At 37.9% G+C, this 12,503-nt stretch overlaps 2 protein-coding genes across 4 annotated transcripts in view; both read left to right on the top strand.

Moving 5' to 3' along the window:
• The window catches only part of LOC134211131 (ion transport peptide), a 204,340-nt gene that overhangs the window by 94,785 nt on the left and 97,052 nt on the right, over nucleotides 1-12,503 (top strand). Inside the window, exon 1 of one of the 3 annotated variants that reach the window (XR_009978937.1) lies at nucleotides 5,123-5,376. The exons of the other annotated variants lie outside the window; for them this stretch is intronic. The gene's annotated coding sequence lies outside the window, so the exon portion shown is untranslated. Of the gene's footprint in view, nucleotides 1-5,122; nucleotides 5,377-12,503 lie in introns of those variants that run through there. 3 annotated transcript variants of the gene reach the window in all.
• Nucleotides 1-12,503, top strand: part of LOC134211130 (deoxyribodipyrimidine photo-lyase-like) — a 193,974-nt gene that overhangs the window by 97,182 nt on the left and 84,289 nt on the right. The gene's annotated exons all lie outside the window — the stretch shown is intronic.

Raw genomic sequence — 12,503 nt, 5'->3', positions numbered from 1 at the left:
GAGGTAGACGAATTCCTCGACCACCTCGAAGGTATCCCCGTCTATCGTAACACTGCTTCCCAGGCGGGCCCTGTCGCGCTCAGTTCCGCCCACAAGCATGTACTTTGTCTTTGACGCATTCACCACCAGTCCAACTTGTGTTGCTTAACGTTTCAGGCGGGTGTACAGTTCTGCCACCTTTGCAAATGTTCGGCCGACAATATCTATGTCATCCGCGAAACAAATAAATTAATTGAATCTGTTGAAAATCGTACCTCGGCTGTTACACCCGGCTCTCCGAGTGACACCTTCTAGCACAATGTTGAACAACAGGCGCGAAAGTCCATCACCTTGTCTTATTCCCCGGCGCGATTCGAACGAACTGGAGTGTTCGCCCGAAATCTTCCCACATTTTTGCACACCATCCACCGTTGCTTTGATCAGTCTGGTAAGCTTCCCAGGGAAGCTGTTCTCGTCCATAATTTTCCATAGCTCTACGCGGTCTATACGGTCGTATGCCGCCTTGAAATCAACGAAAAGATGGTGCGTTGGGATCTAATATTCACGGCATTTTTGAATGATTTGCCGTACAGTAAAGATCTGGTCCGTTGTCGAGCGGCCGTCAACGAAGCCGGCTTGATAACTTCCCACGAAGTCATTCACTAATGGTGACAGACGACGGAAGATGATCTGCGATTTCACTTTGTAGGCGGCATGAGGGATGGTGATTGCTCGAAAGTTCTCACACTCCAGCTTGTCGCCTTTCTTGTAAATGGGGCATACAACCCCTTCTTTCCACTCCTCCGGTAGCTGTTCAGTTTACCAGATTCTGACTATCAATTTGTGCAGGCAAGTGGTTAGCTTTTCCGGGCCCATCTTGATGAGCTCAGCTCCGATACCATCCTTACCAGCTGCTCTATTGGTCTTTAGCTATTGGATGGCATCCTTAACTTCCCTCAAGGTGGGGGCTGGTTGGCTTCCATCGTCCGTTGAACTGTACTCTCAGCGCCATTCAAATGTTCCTCGTAGTGCTGCTTCCACCTTTCGATCACCACACGTGCGTCCGTCAAGATGCTACCATCCTTATCCCGGCACATTTCGACTCGCGATTATCGAAGAAATCGAAAGATTCGGTTCAAAAACAGTTTTTTGTTGTTTTCTCGAAATTGTGTTAAATGGATATACTTATGCAGTTTCTCAAACAAATGATTCAATTCTACTCACCGGTGAGAAAAATCAAAATGAGCATGTACAGCATTAGCTGTAATTCATAGCTAAACAATAGGACTTATTTTTTTCTTTTGAAATCCATATAAATTCTAGTGTAAGACATGAACAACAACAACATCAGAATTATTTCTCTCGGCCATGCCCAACTTCACCATAAAGAAATCTTAGATGTGATTAACTACTTAAGATAATCCACTGATTTATCCCTCAATCATAAGTATCATGTAGTCGGAAATTAAGGAGTTTTTTTTATGGCAATGATGAAAAATATTGTTGTAATTGGAACCAGACGACTGAAGCACCCGTGCGATGTTGAAAACTCGAAAAAAAAAACTCAAACTCAGCACTGAGCTGAGGAAAAAAGACATATCTTGTCTAAGAAGACAAATTAATTTCAAGTAAATCGCACATCATCTCCGTACTTGTAAGCTCAATACGAATGACCATAAATGGCGGCAAAATATTCCATCCTTTTACTCAACGTCGTACAGATTGTCAAAGACAAATTATATTTTCCTGCTTATATCGCCTTGGATTTGTTAGTTCCCTAAAATGTTGTTTATATTATATTTAATTAGCACCAAATTGTGAATTGTTTTGACAGCATTTGAGCATGGTTGTTCGTTTTGATAACTGTGCAAATCTATATTATGAAACGCATTATCTTTTAAGAGGCACATGTAGATGTATAATATGCACTTGCAAAACTCTGTCACAGGGGGACGGTACAAAAATAGAAGACACAGAAATAATCGAAAAAATGATTTACAATGTAGTACATTGTAAGGATGGATAAAGTGTGGTTTGAGATGTCTTAACTATTGATGTACCCTTATTCTTCACCTTGGACAGATTTTTTTAAAGTAAATTATCATACACATAATTTTCTTTCTTAGCCTAGTGCTGAGATGCGTAGCTGCAAATCAAAACTTTGGAGAAGGAGGCTGCGAGATGGCAAGGGGTAAGATCGGTGTTTGTCATACCAATAATAAAAATATGAAATTTATGGCCAAATTGTATTAAAATTTAAACTTATGGCCAAATTTGTATTAAATAGTTATTTTAAATCTTATTTACGCTGAATAATAGGTAGCAGGTTTGAAAAATTGGGATATTTCGCACGAAAATGGTGGATAAACTATCCCACATTTGATAAAGTGTTTGTTTGGTGCAAAGTATGGCCTGTATGCTGGATTCCTGGCATTCTTTCGGACATGCGATAGGACCGGTATCCGGTCCTGAGCCAATGTTTGGAAATAAGACACATACAACTTAATGACTTCAAAAGTTATGGCAATTTACCCAAAACGCCCCCCCGATGCAAAACGCATTTTGTGGTTTTTTACCGCCATTAATATGTCCGTAACAAAACTAGATCTAAAATTATGTAGGATAGGCGAAAAACAGTTTCAAAATAGTGCATGGGAAGGTCGGAAAAACCGAAAATTTCCACATTTTGAAGAAACATCTAACATTTTGGCGAGGCAAAACGCCCTAGTGGCAAAAACCTACAAAGTACTTGCGTCTCCACGGACTATCCATACTAGAATGCTGATTCGCCGACGCGTGGTACTTTGTTCCCTAGGAGCCGCCAGCTGAAAGACGTTTTGCCTCATGAGTTTTCCGGCAACAAAATATCACCACTTTTTTGAATGTGAATATTATCAATATGATTGAGATTTTTGACAATTTTTGAATGGCATCAACTAGCTATCTTGTTTAACTGATGCATAATGTAAAAATACCCATGAATAGCGTTACAAATAAGACGATAGAGCAGTGTTTGCTTAGCTAGGGCATATTGTCCCCCCTTCCCCTAGTTTTAAGCATGCTTGATGGATTTAAAAAATTTCGCGAAATCAATGTGGTATACAAATAGGCCCGGTTTTTTGTTACCTTTCTCGAATAACAAAGATAAACCAGAAGTCTTTAATTATCCCCCCCCCCCATTAATTTCAAAGAAGCTCATATAATTAAGTCTTTTATCAAGTCTTATATCAAATTTGCCTTGAAGAATCTCGGTACATAATTTAAATATGGTTAAATACATTGTCTGGTTTCTGCGAAACTAGACCAAACACCTTGCTGAGAGACTTGCACTGCCTATGATCGCATATTTATAACAAAATTACAAAAAAAAACTTTTATCGATTGAAATCTTCCATAGCGTCATTCACATTATTTGTTATATGAGTGCCAAATAATTGCGAAATTTTTCCGTTCGAACAACACGTTCGAACAACAAGGAACACGGATACCGGCGATAGAATTTTCCAGTGTTTTTTCCTTACTCGCTCACTGAACTTTTGATAAAAGACTCGGAGACCCATAGTGTTCTATATCAATCGACTCTGCTCGACGAATTGATGTGATGTCTGTATGAGTGTATGTATGTATGTGTGTATTTACGTATGTGTGTATGCAGGACCGGATTTAGCCGGAAGGGGGCCCCGGGGCCGACAGCTTGTGGGGGCCCCAAAATGTACAAAAAGGTTGGTTTTAGTACATAAGATTTGTGGGGGCCCGGGGCCACGGCCCCCCCGGCCCCCCCATAAATCCGGCCCTGTGTGTATGTATGTGTGTGGCGTTATCCGATTCCTTGCAACAGGTTGCATTCGACGCAGAATGCGTATTTTGCTATTGAAAATTGGCTCGATCGGCCATTGCGATCCGTAGTCACGGTGTGTTTGTCCGAAGAGGCTTATTTAAAAAAAATCAGTATCTCTAAAACACTCTTCTTCTTCTTCTTCTTCTTCTTATTGGCATTACATCCTCACACTGGGACAGAGTCGCCTCGCAGCTTAGTGTTCATTAAGCACTTCCACAGTTATTAACTGCGAGGTTTCTAAGCCAAGTTACCATTTTTGCATTCGTATGGCTTCCAATCCGAAAATTGCCTAGACCGGCACCGGAAATCGAACCGGCATGGTCATGGTCTCAGCATGGTCTTGCTTTGTAGCCGCGCGTCTTACCGCACGGCTAAGGAGGCCCCTAAAACACTCACTACACGAAAGTATAGGTTTTCCTCTTCCACGTAGGTGCATTTTTTAAATGTTCTATCGAAGGTCATTTTTCCATACATTTTTGGGGGTTAAATCGGCTATCATTTGAGATTTCAATGAAGTTTGCACCAAAAATAGTGAAAAAAATAAAAATTGTTCTAGATCCCCCGATAGAACTTTTTAGTTCACCCACTATAAGAAAGAGGAGAGCATATACTTTCACGTGGTAGGTGTTTCAGAAATATTGATTTTTAAAAAATAATATATAGGCACACCGTGTAGTTATTGAAAAAAAAACATTATTATTTCTCTCTTCTTTCAAGCACCTCCCCTTAGCAAAAAAATAGAAATCGATTTTTTTTTCAAATGCTACTGCAATGCATGAACGGAAATGAATGTGAAATGATAAAAATAATTGAATCTATCTCCCTAAAGCACAATTTTGACCTCTCTTATGTTTTACACATTATAATACACAAGAAAGGCACCATCACATTTAAGTGGATTTTTCTGAACTGTTAATAGAAAAGCATAAAGACTTTTTTTTTATTTTTCTATTGCTTTTCATTATTTTCAGTTTTTGATAAAAACTTTTGTATGATTAGTGGGAAAAATATTTCATATTAACCGATAAAGATTTCGACTGTTTGTAGGTTTGGTGGAAAAATATTATAATAACCACCCTAAATTGTCTGTGTCCATTGCACATCCCAAAATTACTGCTCGTACTGACGCACTTCCACTTCCTTTCTGTGCAGATCAAAGAGGAAAAGCACCAATGACAGAGATCGCTGTGAAAATGACTATGTCTCTTCATCAGGGGCCAATTAGGGGTTGGGCGATTTTTGCCTCGCTATATAAATAAGAAAACAAATTTGCCATCACAAGTATTTCTTTGCTAGATGCTTACCGATAAAAACATAACTCTGGTCGTGTCGAATAACAAAACGGCGTTCTCTCGTGTCATCCCATTCAGTGGGGTTCGCTCGCAAGAGTGGTGAAAGTGTGAAGCCCTTTTGAGGCTATAAATTTAAATTTATAAAACCGTTAGTACGTATCTCGTATTTATCCTGAGTGACATCAACTGATTGTGAAGACTGTTGATAAGCCAAAAGTGTTAATTACATTCTCGAGGATTAGCATTGTGCAATTGTGCCTTTTCAAGGTAGGTGTTCAAGTTCCTTCATTCGAAAACATAACCACTGACCGGTCTCTAGATGGTCAAAATTAATTACACATCTTACGGCATATCTGCATGTGTTCCATTAAAGCGATATCGGATTTATATTCCAAACGACGAACTTGGTAAACAAATTAGTTCATTTGTGTGGTGTGACAAGCTGTTTGTGCATTATAAGAGCAACGTAGGCTAAACATAGTGATTCGATTTTATAATTGAAGGTGTCGCGAGAGTGTGCCTTTTTTGCGTTGAACTTGCACCGCGTTGCATTGGACGGAATTTTGTCATCAATCACGCCATATGCGCATATGCCTAAGTCATCTTGTGTGTTGGTATGATTGAATCAGTATGTTTAAAAAATCTAGCTTAATATTTAATTCATATACTTTCTAATTGAAATGGAATTCATTATTTTCTTCTACGTCCTGAATTTTTTATACGCAAAAAAAATTGTCATATCATAAGTTGTTGAATGCTTACAAGGATAAAAAAAATAGTTTGAAAATATGAAATATTATCTTCAACTTTCAATTTGATAAAAAATTTATACAAAGCTTCAATGCTAGTAATCGTTTTTTTTCGCTTTTTCTACCCAAGAATAAAAAGTATGATCGAATCATTGGAAACCATGAAAACAAGGACGAAAAACAAACAGAATGTGATAAGCAGCCACTACCGATAAAACTATGGGGCTGTCCACAAACCACGTAGACCGAAATTTCACATTTTCAAACCCCCCCGTCCCCCCTAGTAGACTTTCGTAGACTTTTCCGAAACCCCTCCCCACCCCCTTTGAAGTCTACGTAGACTTTTCTAAATTTTACAAAATATCATATGCGATTTTAAAAATATGGAGTTCAACCATGTTTTGAGCAATTCAGCTATTCAAATCCATTTTCAGCGTTAACAATAAAATTCGAATTTGAAACATAACAAAATTAAACATAACAAAATTGTCCATAGCTCCTGAAACCGAATCTCAAAGCCAATTTAATTTCTGTTGAACTCGATTCCTCATAGAGGTTTGCGCCACCACCAGAATTTCCTGATTGATAACCTTTAAAGTTTCCCGATAATACTCCAAAGAACTGTTTTTTTCGATGCTTTTCTTGAAAATTCCATGCAACATCCGTTGAAATCCCAAGAGTTTCCTTCTAAAATTTTCAGTGAAAATTCAAATTTATTTTCCGAGGTAATTTTAAGTTTAAACGAACATTTCGAAATATTTCCCGTGGAATTTTAGAATTTCCTACGATATTTTTGAATTTCTGTTTCAAATTTGGAGCAATTTCCACATTCCAAAGATTTTTCCGAATAATTTTCGATGGAAATTATGAAGAATTTTCGCCTAATCTCGTAAATAAAGATAATTTCATTCAATTCAAGAATTTTCAGTTGAAATTTTGGTGAATTCCTCGTAAAAAATTCGAATAAATTTTCGTGGAAATTATAAAGACTTTCTTACAAAAATTGCAAATATTTTATTTGTGGAAACTCAAAGAGTTTTTGGTGGGAAATTCAAATAATTTCTCGTTGAAATTTTCAAAAATTTCTATAGCCATGTCAAAGATTTTCCATCAATAATTCCAAAGAATTTGCATTGAACTCAAGAATAAATTGCCGTAAATTTTCTAATAATTTCCCATGGACATTCCGAAGAGTTTCGCTTATATGTCTATAGAATTCCTCACAAAAATTCCAAAGAATTACCGAAATTAGGAAAAGTTTGCTAGGGACTTCCTAGAAAATCTCCAGTTGAAATTCTGAAGGGTTACTCGCGGAAATTACAAGTTTACAAGTTTTAAAGTTTTAAAGAATTTCTTTTGGAAAGTCAACTGACCTTTTCTTTCATATTCCAAAATGCTTCCTTTGTAAATTCCAAAGAATTTTTCGTTTAAGTACGACATATTTCCCGTGAAAATTCTGAATAATCACCTATCGTTTCCATAGAAGCTCCTGCCGAAAAACATAAGATATTCTAGTAGAATTTGCAATAAAATCCGAGTGGAATTAAATAAAAAATCGAAAGTTTTTATATAGAATTTTCCTGCTCAACAAAGAAGAATTTCCAGGTGAAATCTATGATAGTTTTAAGCCGTAGGTTCAGCAATAAAAACTTTAAAATTCAAACTAGTGAACTTCCCACAAAGCTGTTGCATAAATTGCTATCCAAAAAAAAAGTCTACGTGGACTTTTGGTATACCCCCCCGTCCCCCTTCGTAGACTAACGTAGACTTTTTCAAAACCCCTCCCTCCCCCTCAAGAGTCTACGTGGTGTATGGATAGTCCCTATGTTTCGTTCTCACTCATTTTCGGTAGGGGACCACATTTTTTCGTACTTCTGTGTAAAACAAGTTGAAATGATGTATCATCAGAACCGGTCTCCCCGAAATTGGAGCTTTTAAGGATTTTATCAGGAAATATATCTCCCGAATTAGTTTATTATCGCAACACCATTCGAATACGTCTCTCAGGGTGACACATTGTATGCAACGAAATACAAAGGGAATACCTATGTTTCGTTCTTATTTTCGTAAAATCTTCAGATTTTAGATGGGTGTAACTGTACTTGAGATTTTAGATGGGTAAGGCGCATTAGATATTATTAGCATTAGCATTAGCATTGAGCATTTTGCACATAATCGTAGGTGGTACAAGCCAAGACTATTGTATGAGAGTAGCATCATTTTCATCCGTTACCACAGATATTGATTTGGGACTAATCAATATCTCTTAGATGTAAGCAATGCAGTCTCCAATAGTCGTGGTTTGTTGGACACCTACTTAAGAAAGATGCAGAGAACTCTACGACCTCTCATAGGTGCCACGGGAGGTTTTTGGGATTGTGTGGAAGGTTATAACAGTAGGAATCGTTTTGGTAGAACGTGAAACACGGAAAGAACTAAGATATAAATACAAAGTAGGAGAGGGACGAGCCTGGAATCGAACCCACGACCTCCTGCTTATAAGGCAGAAGCGGTAGCCACTAGACGGGTAAGGCGCATTAGATATTATTAGGGAAAACATAAAGTTTCATCGATTTATTTTGGTATCTACAACGGATCTCACAACAAGAGATTTATTTTAACATGTTAGCATTTTTTTATTTCTTACTGTAGCCTTTTAATTTCAATTTAATCAAAACATTTTTGTTCTACAATTTGCCTAAATGTTGCCTTCGCTTTAATCTGCGATTAATTTGATCCGTAGCAACGTTTTTGTTTTTACTCCAAAATGCTTTAATTTTATGTAACTACGTCGTTGGACAGTTGGTAATTGGCAGTTAATGCAGCAGCAGATATTCAGCATTCGAAACGTGTTTCACGTTCACCTGATTCCATTTGATAGTGACCGGCACGTTGGCAATAAATTGAGTTTGCTTTTTATTAAGGCAATATTAGGCAGATTTGAGAGTGATGTGTCATCAGACTATCGATTTTGTTTTTGGGTCGACATTTTCGTTTTAACAATGTTCGTGATTCATGATACTTAACATGTTAACAGTTTATTGGAGGTTGATGTTTTCGAAACTCCGAACGGGACATATCTGGCGTAAATTACATCCTGTTATGTACCTTCGTCATATTTTGATGAATTCCAACGAGAGTTTAGAAAAATATTGTGCTTGTTTGGATGCGTGTGTAAATAGAATTTAGACACGTAGAAACAATTTTAAGTATATCTTTTTAAAACATAATTTATTTATTTTTAAACAGCCGTAATACACATAAATGAGTCCTAAAAAGTGAATTTATCGGACCTGTGTTGTGTCCCAGAAGTTCTCATTTTTCCTCCCAAAACAAGAAAAGCACCATAACCGTTAGGTAGGTGAGTCTGTTTTTGCCTTTCTCGTATACTAAGTATACGGTAAAGGCTATATAATCGTTCCAAAAACAAACTTTTTATAGAAGGCCCGAAGACCCATAGTGTTATATACCGATCGACTCAGCTCGACGAATTGAGGTGATGTCTGTGTGTGTGTGTGTGTGTGTGTGTGTGTGTGTGTGTGTGTGTGTGTGTGTGTGTGTGTGTGTGTGTGTGTGTGTGTGTGTGTGTGTGTGTGTGTGTATGTGTGTGCGTCTGTGCGCACCCACCCAAAAAATATGTCACTCATTTTTCAGGTACTTATCCTTAACCGATTTACTCGCAACAAGTTGCATTCGACGCAGGACACTCTACCATTGTTTCCTATTGAAAATTGGTCAGATCGGACTATGGGCTTGGAAGTTATGGCCAAAATACCACTTTTATTACAAAAAAAAATGTCACTCATTTTTCATGCACTTATCCTTAACCGATTTACTCGCAACAAGTTGCATTCGACGCAGGATACTCTGCCATTGTTTCCTATTGAAAATTGGTCAGATCGGACTATGGGCTCGGAAGTTATGGCCAAAATACCACTTTTTTATAGAAAATTGAGTAAAAAATGTCACTCATTTTCATGCACTTATCCTTAACTGATTTACTCGCAACAAATTGCATTCGACGCAAGATACTCTACCATTGCTTCCTATTGAAAATTGGGCAGATCGGACTATGGGCTCAAGAGTAATGGCCAAAATACTATTTTTATAATGCACGAGAAAGGCACCATTACCGCTAGGTGGATTAATCAGGGTTTTTATTTCTTTATTTCTTCATAGTACAATGTAGTTATTGAAAATCCAATGTATATACATACTGCCGTTATGCGCATAACTGTCCCATGTATATAGGGAATCCCAGCAAACATGGGACAAATATGCGTATGACGGCAGCATACACTTTAAATCAATTAATATTGATGAAAACCTTAGGGTGTCCATATTGCCCCTTGTCCCACTAATTCATTGCTCACGCTTAGTATCACAAAAGCGTATCTGCATTGATCGATTTTCCTCTCATTAATAGCTTAATTGGATCAGAAGCTACAGCCGCGGTTGTTTATCATCTTTTGTCACACCAAACCATCGGTGAACTTACGCATTTTACTTCATTGATAATAAGAGAATATCGAAGCGAAATCAATCAAGGCAATGACGCCGTTACGATACCAAGTGCGAAATCTGCATAATAGATTTAGCTTAGATATATAACTCCAATTCAATAAAAATCTTTAAAACTTAGTATATTCCAAGAAAGCACAATAGAATAACATTTCTGCACTTTTTAGGAACCTTTCTATTTTTCAATAATGCAGTAGAATATGTGTAGCTTATGAATTCAGTGCAATTGAAAAGAACAAATTAGTTTCCCGACACGTGAGTCAATGTCTCAAGGGTATGGGCGAGCGAAAAGTTGTCCAATGGCAATACCCAATGAGGCAGGAAATTTTCCTACTGTATTTACTGACAGGGTTATTTTCCTTGACTACCTGTTGGATACAATTCATAAAAAACGTTACTTGTATTCTAAAATTCCAAGCTAATCTGTAGCAATCGTACCTGCATTTATGGTCGTCTATATAGAAACAATTCATCAAATGGATCGATAATTATTATTCGTTCAATCGTCGCAGTGACTCAGGGCCTCGTGTGAATGCTGAGAAGGTATCTTTCTGCTGTATTTAAATTGCCTGTACCGATTACACTGACAAGTTTCGTAGAATCGGCAATAAATGCGACTCTCTGCTGTTGTTAAGGTACATGTAGCTCTAAGAACACTGTTCGTTCATGTTATTCAAGCATTCCATGGCTTCAGTTAGACAATGGGGCGTTCGCTTGGGAACGTGAGCTGTCATTACCAGAGTGAAATTTTCTTGTAAAATATTCGATTGTCCGAATTTATAAATGAAGAGCAGATGGTAGTCGATAGGAAATGCGGTCCTTTTCATTCGATTTTTATTCTTTTGTAAGGTGACATATTTGAACTGAAAATCAGAATCACTAATTCATTAACCAAAAGTGAGAATTTTCTTTTTGTATACTAAAGCTATGTCCATTTAGAATCCGGAATCATTTATTGTATTGCAGCGGCACGGAAAGTGACCGCTGCAAGAATTCTTTTACAGCGGTTTATCTACCTAGGCGCCCACTTGCTGTGGTATAAATTTCACGATGTTTCGTGCAGTGAGTCAAAAATTATTCCAGATGGAAGCCGAAAGGAGAGAAAAAAATCTGCACACCCACGTTGATAATCGTGCTCATCGACGATGGAACCTACATCAAAATGGATTTCGGACAGCTTCCTAGCCAAACATTTTACATGGCGACGACACGAGGAGTAGTTCCTGCGAAGTTTAAGTTTGCTTTTTGGACAAACTTGCAAAAAAAAAACAGATGATTTTGGCAAGGGATATGCAGCTGTGGAGCAAAGACCTAAGTGTTTGTGACGAATAAGACGATGGACTCGAAGCTGTACAAGGAAGAATGTCTCAAAAACCGCGGTCTACCTTCCATAAATCTCATAAAGGCCCCGTGAAGTTTTGGCTACATTTGGCGAGTGGCCACTACAGCCGGGAAGTCATCCAGTGGTACCGCGATAATAACGAAGATTTCATCGATAAAATATATCCACGCAACTGCCTACAAATAAATTCACGCAACTGCCCACAGCTCCGGCCCATCGAGACATTTTGGGCAGTAATGAAACGGAAGCTTAAGAAAAGTGGAACGTGACTCAGATGACCAAAATGTGGAACAAATGTGCCAAGGAAGTTGACTTCGGAGGTGTGCAACTTTTGACGAGAGGAATAAAGAAGAAGGTGCGAATTTTCACTAGAAACAAAAAGAAATGATTTGTTTCATAATTGTTTCCTTAAAGTACAGTAAATTATCCTTGTTTTGATGTATTAACCTTATTTGTACGTCAATCCGTTACCGAGATACAGATGATTTTATTATTCCGGATTCTAAATGGACATATCTTTATCTAAGATATCCTCTTTTGATTGCACGATCCTGTACAAATTCAATATAATCCAACGATTTTCCCAGACGAAAGCCACTTAGCATTACCGTTAAGGTCACTCCTGACGGAATCCAAGTTTTAAAGTGCTCGCGTTTTCGGGGGCACACCACTCGGTACGGAAGCAACGCACAACTGTCATTTTTATTATTTCACGCATGCTGCGACGCAGCAAAGCTAAATCAACAAAAATGACAGTTGTGCGCCGCCTCCGTATCGAGTGG

Source organism: Armigeres subalbatus, chromosome 2 (genome assembly GCF_024139115.2).
Source record: "Armigeres subalbatus isolate Guangzhou_Male chromosome 2, GZ_Asu_2, whole genome shotgun sequence".
In the NCBI taxonomy this organism is placed as follows: domain Eukaryota; kingdom Metazoa; phylum Arthropoda; class Insecta; order Diptera; family Culicidae; genus Armigeres; species Armigeres subalbatus.
The sequence above is the reverse complement of the archived record's forward strand: the minus strand, read 5'-3'. Positions and strand labels throughout refer to the sequence as shown.